This window comes from Myotis brandtii, unplaced genomic scaffold (genome assembly GCF_000412655.1).
Source record: "Myotis brandtii unplaced genomic scaffold, ASM41265v1 scaffold456, whole genome shotgun sequence".
Lineage (NCBI taxonomy): Eukaryota > Metazoa > Chordata > Mammalia > Chiroptera > Vespertilionidae > Myotis > Myotis brandtii.
Genome location: NW_005367431.1, coordinates 2,505,410 through 2,517,519, shown reverse-complemented (window position 1 = coordinate 2,517,519; position 12,110 = coordinate 2,505,410). Strand labels below are relative to the sequence as shown.

At 40.3% G+C, this 12,110-nt stretch overlaps 1 protein-coding gene across 1 annotated transcript in view; it reads left to right on the top strand.

Annotated features, from left to right (window-relative positions):
- STX12 (syntaxin 12) overlaps positions 1-12,110 on the top strand; it is a 30,626-nt gene that overhangs the window by 696 nt on the left and 17,820 nt on the right. The gene's annotated exons all lie outside the window — the stretch shown is intronic.

Sequence of the window (12,110 nt, the reverse complement as noted above, 5' to 3'; positions counted from 1 at the left end):
TTTGACCAGTTTGCATCGGTTGTTGTTTACTGATTTAGACTTTAAGTTTACATTCTGCTCAGTTCCGGCTCCTTGGAAATCAGCAGCTTTCAATTAAGGGAAGTGGAGAGAGCTTGTGTTTGGGTGACTTAAAACAGTTCTTCCTTTAATGAATTTGGACATCGGATACAGTGACTTGTATTTGAGGAGGAAGATGACTTCTGTTTTAACGAAGAGAATTCACCGAAAACATTTCAGTTGACATCTGCCTTTTGTAGCAAAAGGTTTGCATATACATTTGTATTTCAAGTCTATGAGGCAGTTGTTTACAAACCTGATACATAGAGCAGCTCAGGGACTTGGCCACAATCACACAAGTAAGACACGGTAGAGCCGGTGGTGGATTTCAGAATGTCATTGTTCGTCTTAAAACTCCGTCCCCACAAGTAGGGTCTGAGGGAGACTATCTGAATGACTCAAATACTGGCCATTTCTTGTGCCTGGAAATCAGCTCAGAGCTTTATCAATCGGAGGTCAGCAGCAGCAACTTTACTTGGAAAATGGTGATCATCATCCTTGTTGTTTGTTGTGTTTTTGGGAGTTTGGCTGTACTGTATTAGGCAGAACTAGTTGGTCCTAAATTACAATTATTTTCTGTATGAAAGAACAGTCTATCACTTTGCTTTTAAATTTAAATACACAATGTACAATTTGAGAAGTGGGAAGTTTTCGATGGGAAGGGATTGAGACTGGGTGATTTGAAAATGGAAAGAAGAGTAAGTGGCCTGTTTAATCCAGGCATTAAAAAAAAAAATTAACATGACCACTGGCTAGGAAATACAGTACTTTGTGTTGCAATTTCTCTTTGTGAGGGAGCTGTAATACAGGTTAGATCAGAAAATTCTGGTTCAACGATGAAAGTTTTCTGTTGGGGCGAAATCTCATTTTAATGTCTGTGAAATCATTCTACGTTTGAGTATCAGGCTGTGTGTTAAATACTATAGGAACTGGCATGGGTCCTTTCAGAAGGGTTTCTATGGAGTACATAACTGAAATATAAGGTTGAAAGGGATCACAATTCTAGAAGAGGTATAAATAACATTATGTAGGTATTCCGGGGGGAGAGAGATCTTTTTCAGTTGGGAATGGTGTAGGGAGGCATTATGGCATTTGAGCTAGGTCTGGAAAGGTGATGGAAAGGATTTGAACTTTTGACAGTAAAGAGCGGAAGAGCATCCCAGGAAAGAATAAAATGAGTAAGTCATGGTAGTGGGAAAGCATGAGTTGTACATAGAAAAAAGTAAAGTGATTTGGTTTGGCTAGAGTGATGGACTTCAGAAAGTAGTGGAAAATAGGGTTGGAAAGGTAAGTTGGGGTCCAAACAGGAAGGGCTTGAAGTGCTGAATTAGGGGGAGTTGGATTTAATTCTTTAGGAATGTGTAAATTGAATTGGAAGGGAGACACTGGTGCTGTGACAGTAAAAAGGAGGGAAAGGATAGGAGAGGTTTCTTTGGTGATGGAATTGATAAGGTTTAACTGTTGATTGGGAATGGGGCCCAAGGGACATTGGAGTCAACCATTAATAACATTACTAATTAACATTTAGGTATATACTGTGTGCCAGGCAGTATGAAACATTCTTTACATGCATTATATTAATAATATAACAACCCTGAAATACAGCAGGTCACTGTGAGGCCACTGTGTGGGTTGTTGTAGGTACAGCTAAGGTTGACTGCTCGGTACAGAGGGTTGTTGTTAGTATGTGTGGGGTACAGAAGAAAAATACTTGATTCTGCCTGTTGTGGAATGACGGGTCTGAGCAGGTATCGCTGAGGCAAATATAGGAAAAATAGTAATGGCCTCTAAGTTATCTATGAAGTTAAAGAACAGCATTTCTGTTCTTTAATATTGCTAATTTATTGATATTATTTTGTCTACTAAAAAATAAACAGTTGAACTCTTAAAACTGATTATTGTGGAACTCTGTAGGTTTTTCTTTCAAAGTTATTTTCATATTTGCCCTTTGCTTTTTATTTTATTGCCACCCTCTCAAGTTTTCATGATCTCAGCATCTGTATTCCAACGGCATTCTCTCAGTGTCTCTGTTCCCATTCTAGCGCATCCTGATAATGCTATCTGCAGTATATCTAAAATCCTGTTTTCATTATACCACTCACCTGCTCAAGCGCCTAAGTGGCTCTGAATTTTTGCTGCATCAGATCTTAACATTCCTCCTTGCTTTTACCCTCTCTGTCATCTTAACCCAAATTAGCCATATTGTCTACTTCTCTACACCCTTTGCTGTAGTCAGGCTTTCCTTCTTAACATACCTAAACACTAGCTTTTGCTCATTCTGTTCTTCTTTCTTTAATATCTTTTCCTACCTCACTAGCTATCCAAATTATACACATTGGATAGCTAGTGGTACTTAACTCCTGCCACTTGTTAACTAAGCCTTCCTTTGCTTTTGACAGTGAAATCAGAAAGCATGAGCTTTAGAGTCAGTAGGTCTGTGACTGAGTCTCTGCTCCTCTGTGTACTGTTAACCTTGAACAGGTTATTTCCCCTTTTTATCTGTTATCCCATTTTAAAAATGAATAGTATCGTTAAAATGGGACTTTTGAAAGTGCTTAGTATAGTGTCTGGCACATAGTAGCCATTCAGTAAATGGTAGTATTTTTGGTTTAGTTCCCTGCCCAACTATAGTTTATTAGTTAGATGAGCAGGCTCAGGAGTCAGGCCACCTGTATTTGAATCCTAGATCTGCTTCTTATAAGGTATATAATATATTACTTTACCTCTCTTTTTCTCAATTTTCTCATTTATTAAATGGAGTTAATAATAATATCTACTTCATAAGGCTATGAGGATTAAATGTCATGCGTTTAAAACAGTACCTGCAACATAGTGTTTAGGAAATGTTAGCTATCTTTTATTTTTCTTTGAATTTGCAGGCAATTTGTTTTCACAGTTTCACGCTTGCTTATATTCTGAATTCTTTAATTAATTTATGCTTTTTGACCTTGTCATTCCAACTAGAGAGATCACTGTTAGTTTTATGGGAATAGAGAGACCATACATTGTACGTTTCTCTTCAGTTAGCTACAGTTCCTGGCACAGCAATGGATATATAATTGTCATTCAATATGTCCCTAGTTGATTTTATCATTGCCAAGTACATTTTTCTTATTCTTGAGTTTGATAATAATAGCCATCTTTAATTGAGTTCTTTTATATGCCAGACACTGTTCTAAATTTAGCTTCATATTATCTCATTTCATTCTCACAACAACCACATGAAAGTTCTCTTGTTATTCTCATTTTTAAGGTGAGGAAACTGAGGCACAGAGGAGTGGACTTTTTTTGCTCAGGATCACGAAGCTAGAAAGTGGTGGAACCAGGAATAACACATAGGCAGTCATAATTTAGTCTTTGCTCATTACATACACTATCACTGGTATGGTAAATGGAAGATTATACCTTTGATATTTAGTATTCATTTTCAGTTTAGTCTGGAGCTTTACTATTGTAATATAGTGGTTTATTTAAAAAATATTTAAAAGGTTGAGAGCGAGAGAGAGAGAGAGAGAGAGAGAGAGATACACAAAGGGGGAGAGAGAGAGAAATATTGCTTTGTTGTTCCACTTATTTGTGCATTCATTGGTTGCTTCTTGTATGTGCCCTGACCAGGGATGGAACCTGCAACCTTGGTGTGTCGGGCCGATGCGCTAACCAATTGAACTATTTGGCCAGGGCTTACAGTTAATTTTTAAAAGTCAGGTCATTTTCACTGAAGCTATATAAAAACAATGTAAACCTAATTTTCAGAGTAAGACACAAAATGACATCATTTTCATAAGCACCTCATAGGCTAGCATTTTCTCATTTGTTGTAAGTAATGTGTTTTTGGTTGAATTGTATTTGTTTGTTTTCTTGAAGTATAAATTAGAGCATTAGAGCCTGTCAAATGAAGAGGATCCCCCCCCCTCCCATGATGCTTTTGATATGACTAGACTTTGATTTGATTTGGATGGAGATTCAGATTCTGCTTGATAAAGTTGATATCAGCTAAAAATACATAAAGAGTGTTCAGTTTAGAGTAGTTCCTAGTGTGGATGTTAGCTGTAATGTCAAATAAATTGATTTGCTCTGTAGTCTTTTAAAAGTTTTAGCTAGGACATCCTTTAAAAAATGAAAAGTCACAAAGAAAAAAATGTCAGTGATAGGAGAAATTGAAACCTAGTTTTTTTTAAAATGTATTTTTTTATTTATTTCAATAAAAGGAAGGGAGAGAGATAGAAACATCAGTGATGAGAGAGAATCATTGATCAGTTGCCTCCTGCATGTCCCACACTGGAGCGAGAGCCTGCAACCCGGGGATATACCCTAACTAGGAATCGAACCGTGACCTCCTGGTTCATAGGTCTATACTCAACCACTGAGCCACACCAGCTGGGTGAAACCTAGTTTTATAAATAACAAAATTGCTTACATGGAACTAGAATGCTTAGAAAAGAGTTTTCTTATTAACCAGGTTGAGCAGAAAACCCTTTTAGATTCCATTCATTTTGATAAAAATCTTCAAAAAGTATCACTTTACTTTTTGACATTTTAAATACTCTCAAGTGAAAAGAAGTGTATATGTAAACATTCTATTTATTTTTGTGCTTTAGGTTTATTAAGGGACACAATTCTTAGATGTAAAATAAATGGGTCATTGCGACACTATTTTTGAATAAATCCCTGATGGTGGTGGTTATGGAGGGCAGTATGCAAAATAGTCTGCTTCTTTAGGTTCCAGTAAACTACGGTCCTTACAATTTGAAATTTGGGGTATCTGATACTTGAATCTTGATAAAAACTTTTTTAAAAAATTTAAATTCTTTATTGTTTAAAGTATTACATAAGTCTCCGTTTTCCCCCTTGACTTCTCCCCGGCCGCCCCCACCCCCCAGCACATCCCTGTGTCCATTGGTTATGCTCATGTGCATGCATACAAGTCCTTTGGTTGATCTCTTACCTCCCCATCCCCCACCTTCCCTCATAGGTTGGACAGTCTGTTCGATGCTTCTATGACTCTGGTTCTATTTTTGTTGATCAGTTTATGTTGTTCATTATATTCCACAAATGAGTAAGATCATGTGATATTTATCTTGATAAAAACTTTTAGGAAGATATCTTTAAAATATATTCATAGGTTGACACTCAACCACTGAGCCACGCCAGCCAGGCTAGGAAGATCTCTTAATATTTAGGAATTTAGAAGGAGTTGATGGAGGCTTGGATTAATTCTGGTGCTTAGCTAGCAAATGATCCTATAATGTCTCCGTCTCCCATACTTCCTGACTCCGCTGCCTTCCCGCAACACACACACAAATTCAGGTAAGCTCAACAAAAGAAGTAAAAAACAATCTACATGAAAAAAGTTCTCAGATGGGAATACAGAAATAACAATAGATTTTTAATGGATTTTTAAAATAAAAATTCCCATTGCTCTCTAGGATAATAAGTTTTGATAGATGATTAATAACTTGATGTTTTGACACATCGCTATAGTTTCTAAGGAGAGTGCTCTACTTTATAAAGACAGTCAATAAAAGGAGATGTTTCCTTGAACTTTTGTAAGATCTACCTTTATGTGTCATCTAAAGGGATGTGTATGCGAGTGTGTGGTTATGCAAATACAAAAATGAGTAGAATGTGGTCCCTGCTCTCCAGCAGCATATCATCAGCCCAGTCCCATTTGTACACTGGTAGAGCCTCTCTAAGCCAAATTCTGGCTTGCAAAATAATTCCTTGGTTACACAGCATCATTCTGGGACTAGAGCTTTTTTTAATTTTTTAATTTTTTTAGAGCTTCTTTGTTATTACTGAATTTTAGCATTGAGCAGTGGTGGGAGTACTTAGAGATCATTTAATCCTCACAGAGTTGTAAAGATTTCATGAGAAAAACAAATCCACCCACACAAATAAAAAGTACAATGGCAAATAGTAAGTACGCAATATATGGTAGTTCAACCTGAATGTCATATACAGTTGGTGAAAAGAGACCCAGCACATGAAATGACTTGAGTGGTGCCACATACCTAGTTAATACCTAGTCAGGTCTGGTTTAGAGTTCAGGTCTCATTGCTAGCTCATGTTCATTCATATCTTCTGCCTTAAAGACAGTGTCATGATATAAAAGGAAGGCTAACTCAGTTAATCAGTAATTACTTATATACCCACTGAGTGTCACTCTGCTGGACTCTGGTGAGCACACAGGAATATTCTCAAAGGTGGGAGGAAGTTGGGAAAGGAGCAAGTTAGAGAGCAAGGACATTAGCCTATCTAGAGTAGAGAGCTATTAAGTTAGGGAGGTATCAGATAGGCAAGGTGGGGCTACGTGGAACACTGGGATATGGAGGCCAGCCCTGTGTCACTACATTCTATTTCCTTTAAGCGTTAGCCTTTTGATAACATAACGTGGTACAAAGAATATAGCCATTGAAATTAGTCTTGGGTTTGAATTCTGGTTATTATGACACTCTGCTCAAAACCCAGTGGCTTCTCATTTAAAATCCAAAGTCCTTGCACTAGCTTATAAGGCCCTATACCAGTGGTCGGCAAACTGGCCCCTTGAGTGTGGCTCTTCCACAAAATACCACGTGCGGGCGCGCACGTACAGTGCGATTGAAACTTCGTGGCCCATGCCACGGGGCCAAAGAGTCGCATGTGGCTCGGGAGCTGTGGTTTTCCGACCACTGCCCTATACAATCTAGCTCCCCTCTGCCTCTTTGGCCACTTCTGTTCTCTTTCTCTAGTCACACTGGCTTCCTCTCTGTTTCTCCATCACACCAAGTGCTCTTGCCTTGGGGACTTTGTACTTGATGCTCTTTCTGCTAGAAAACTTCTCCCCCAGATACTTACATGGCTGGAACTTTTACTTCCTCTAAGATCTTTGCTCAGTGTCACCTGGTCAGAAGTCTTCTCTGACCACCCTATATAAACTGGTACCCACTCCCCACCCCCTGTTATTCTAGCCCTGACCTGAATTTATTTTTCTTTATAGTACTTATAACAACCTGGTATACGTTATTATTTATTCTTTTCTTTAAAATGTAAGTTTATTGAGAGCAAATGTCTTGACTGTACTCTGTACACTATGCCTCCCCAACCCTCCACTTGTTTATGCTGTCTGAGTCCACCACAGCCAGGAAACCCTGGTTTTAGTCTTTCTACCAAGGGACTGGGACCTGCCCAGTTCAGTCAGAACTATGCAAATAATATCCTCATTTGCATCTATACCAACCATTGGCCCAAATCATAACTGCATGATTTAGGCCAATCAGAACTGTACAATTTGGAAACCTCATTTACGTGAAACAGGCCAAAATGAGAGGTCCCTGGGTCTGGCTGAAAGTTCCAACCTTCTAATCATTTGGTCACTGTGGTGACCAGTCCCACCCAATCTAAGGTTATCTAGAGGCCCCACCCAAGTCACCTCATTAGCATAAACTTGGTGTGCTCAAAAGGGGATCTTTATTAATAACCAAAGACACTCCTATCACTCAGGAAATCCCAAGGGTTTGTGCCAAGAACCAGAAACAAAGATCAAATATACTTTTTATTATAACATATAGAAAATATAGCCCAATAACACATAGTAAATGCTCAGTAAATTTGAATGTCTGCTTTCTTTCATAAATTATTTGTTTGGCTAGCCAGCTGATACCTTTAGTGATATCCTGATTCCCATTTGACTTAGATAAGAAAGAAATTGATGTGAAAAATTATAGCTTATATAATGCTGTAATTGATTTTATTTATTTATTTATTTAATTGATTGATTTCAAAGAGATGAAGGAAGAGGGAGCAAGAGATAGAAACATCCATGAGAGAGAAACATTGATCAGCTGCTCCTGCATGCCCCCTTCTGGGAATCAAGCCAGCAACAGGGCATGTGCCCTGACTGGGAATTGAATGGGCAATCTCCTGGTGAATGCTCAACCAACTGAGCCACACCAGCTGGTCATATAATGCTATCTTAGCAGAATGCAGTGATTATAGTGATTACGTCTTCCTATAATCAAGTGAATCCTATATTTCCATTATAAAGTTAGTTACATTTTTGCTAGAAAAACATGGTCTCACAATAAGATAAAATCATCACTAAAAGTGCTGTAAATCTGCCCTAGCCACTTTTTCTCAGTGGTTAGAGCATCAGCCCATTGACTGAAAGATCATGGGTTGGATTCCCAGCCGGAGTCAGGGTACATGTGGGAGGCAGCCAATGGATGTGTCTCTTTCATGTTGATATTTCTCTCTCTTTCCCTCTCCTCCATCCCTTCCACTCTCTCTAAAAATCAATGGAAAAATATCAAGTGAGGATTTTAAAAAAGTGGAAAAAAAAGTGCTATAAACCTATATGTTCTTGACTTTAGAAATTTTGGATTCACACACCCATGATACAGTGATTGTTTTGGCTAGGGAGAAGTAACTTGTGATATTGCTAAGGACTAGGTTGTTCAGTTGCCACTTAGGAGTAGAGTCACCCAGCAATCATTTAGAAGATTTTGCTTAATCATTGTTTCTTATCAGAGTTAGAGACTGTCCACAAAAGAAAGTCCAGCTTGAGAAAAAGTCTTGTAGAAGAGTTTACTTGAGCCAAACTGATGACAATTGCCAGGAAGCAAAATCTCAATGAATTGAGAAAATGCTCCAGGTAATGGCAGCTTTACAGCTCATTATTATTTTTAAGAATGCCCCTAGAGGCTCTAAATGTTTAATTTTCAATGTTCTGGGTAAACCATATTTCTATATATTTAAACTGAATATTTTGGCAGAAGTCACTAATTAATAACAGGTGCCTCAGGGGCTTACAGCTTATTTTATACATTAGAATCAAAGGAGACTTGCGGGTGGGGGCGTTACATGAAGTCCATTGTTGGTAGATTAGAGATGTGGGAGAAAGAAAAGCAGGGAAATCTCTGAAATTGGATAAAAAGTAAAACAAAGAGACACATACTTCTTTTACGTTGGTAGGTACACGATAGTTACCAATTACAACACAAAGATGGTGTGTAGACAATAAGATAACAAGGAGGGGTTCTGTGGCCTCATGTTCTGGTGCTCTGGTGTGATGGCTGTGTCCTGAGGGGTCTGGAAAAGATAACTTTGACATTCCAAAGGTATGTTATTGTAGATGCAAAAAGACAATAGATAGGAGACTTCCCAGCAAGATGACTGTAGGTAAATGCGGTCCTCTCCTCCTTCCACAACCACATCAAAATTACAACTAAACTACACAATAACCACTATTCAGAACACCTGAAATCTAGCTGAATGGAAGTCCTACAACTAGGGATTTAAAGAAGAAGCCACATTGAGACCGGTAGGAGGGGCAGAGACGCAGAATGGGTTGGTCCCACACGTGTGGTGGGCAATAATCAGGAGGGATATTTTGGCTGCAGAGGTCCCTCTGAGGAGTGAGGGATCCCAGCCTCACACCAGCCCCTGATCCCAGGGTTCCAGTGCCAGGAAGAGAAATCCCTATAACGTCTGGCTGTAAAAATCAGCGGGGATTATGGCTGAGTGAGACAGAAGGCTGCTGGAGCCCAAGGCAGTTCCTCTTAAAGGGCCCACACATGGACTTACTCTGATTTACTCCCTCTGTGTTCCAGCTCCAGAGGCAAGCAGCTTGAAAGGCAGCTGGGACATGAGGGGAGGAACTGAATCGTTTGTTATCAGGGTAAAAGCTGGGGTGGGGTGGCTTTCTGTCACACAAAAGTGCTGGCAGAGGCCTTTGTTCCTTTTCTGAGACCCCTGTGCCCCCCAGAGCTGGCAGGCAGGCACCATATCTAAGTCTGCATCCACCAGGCTCACACTGTTTGCCCCACCCTAGTGATTCTAGAGAGCCTGCCCAACCCAACCTGTGGGGCCCACCCAAGCTGTTTCTAGTGGCTTTTTTTTTTTTTTTTTAATAGGAATGGCTTGTCTTGGCTCATGCTTTGACTTTCCTAAAATCTCTCAAAAGAGCAGCACATGGTCTCGTTGTGCCCCATACTTCATGAAAAGTGGCCCCCCCACACCGAGCACTAGCAGCAGCTGGCCTTGATTCACAGCTTGACCTCACCTGGGCACCTCTAAGCCCAGAACAGGTAGCAGCCATCTGCAGATAACTTTGTAGCTCATGCTGGGTCACCCTAGGCCCTAATATTACTAATGTTGTAGCCCCATCCCATAACAAAGAAACAGAATTTCCGGAGGATGAGGCCCAGAAATGAGGATTTTAAAGATTCCCAGGTGCTAATGTGGTGCAGCCAAGGTTGAGAACCACTGCCCTAGGCAGAAAGTAGGTGGCACTGACCTTGGCCTGTACCTTCAGGAGGCCCAGCACACCCAGTGGACAGCTTCAGACCATTTCGAAGCACCACCCAACCACCTCAAGTGACACACTCAAGGGGTGTACTCAGTGGGCACCAAAGCCCCGCTGAAATAAGTCCTGCTCCATGGGGTGGTCCCTGCACAGCTGATCCTGCACGGTGATCAGGGATTGGTAGTCAGTGGTTGCAGCCAATCCTTGCAGCCTACTGGCCTGGGGGTAAACCCCTCCCATCGATGTGCCAACAGCAATCAAAGCTCAACTACAATAGGAGGGTGTACACAGCCCACATGAGATGGAGGAGGAGCGCCTGGAGTGCCCAGCTTGGGTGATCAGGGAGGCTGTGGCACTAGATCCTACACAACACTTATTACATTAGGCCACTCTATCAAGCCCCAGAGACGTAGCAGCTCTACTTAATACATGGAAGCAAACACCGGGAGGCTGCCAAAATGAGGAGACAAAGAAATATGTCCCAAATGAAAGAACAGAACAAAACTCCAGAGGAAAAAGAAATGGAGACAGGCAATCTACTAGATTCAGAGTTCAAAACACTGGTTATAAGGATGCTCAATGAACTTAGAACTTCCACAGCATAAAAAAAGGACATGGTAGCAGGACACAAAAGAAATTGAGGGCTCTATTCCCGTTGCAGAAATCAATGAGGATGGGTGGGGGTGTTCAGATTCCCAGGCAGGCTGTTGTTAAGAGTGTTCCTTCTTGCCCTAGCTGGTTTGGCTCAATGGATAGAGCGTCAGCCTGCAGACTGAAGGGTCCCAGGTTCGATTCTGGCCAAGGGCACATGCCTGGATTGCAGGCTCGATCCCCAGTAGCGGGTGTGCGGGAGGCAGCCAATCAATGATTCTCTCATCATTGATGTTTCTATCACTCTCTTCCTCTCCCTTCCTCTCTAAAATCAATAAAATATATTTTTTAAAAAGTGTTCCTTCTTACTGCTAGATAATCAATTCCTTTGGATCACTGCTGGTTCAGGGCTAGAGGCTTAAACATCCAGGATTCAAACATGATCATTCCTTAGTCTTAGCAAAATATCTAGGAAAAGGTAGAATTATCTAACAAAACCATGTATTTGACTATAGTTAGCATAGCTGAAAGAACACAGGTATATAACTGAGGTTGACTTTTTTGCCCTTCTACTTATTGTGTACCCTTATATAAGATACTTCTTTAAATATATTTCCTCCCCTGCAAAATGAAGATATACCTGCTTCAGATTTTTTGCTGTGAAAATAAGATAATGTATACAAAGCTCCTGATATAGTGCCTGGCACAGTGGTAACTTTTTATTAATAATAAATATACATTGCCCAGCCAGTGTGGCTCAGTGGTTGAGCATATTTCCGGTCAGGACACATGCATGGGTTGCAGGTTCAGTCCCAAGTATGGGGCATGCAGGAGGTGGCCGATTGATGATTTTCTCGCATCGATGAAATCTAGCTCTCTCCCTTCCTCTCTCTGAAATCAACTTTAAAAATATTTTTTAAAAATATACATTGTCTTTGCTATAAAAAGTGTTTGCTATAAAAAAATTGTGTACTAGTGGATTGTAGTTTTTATTGTGAATTGATATTTGGTATTAAGACCCTTCTAAAGGTGATTACAGCTCTGGCCGGTTTGGCTCAGTGGATAGAGCGTCAGCCTGTGGACTGAAGGGTCCCAGGTTCAATTCAGGTCAAGGGCACATGGCCGGGTTGAGGGCTCGATCCCCAGTAGGGGATGTGTAGGAGGCAGCTGATCAATGATT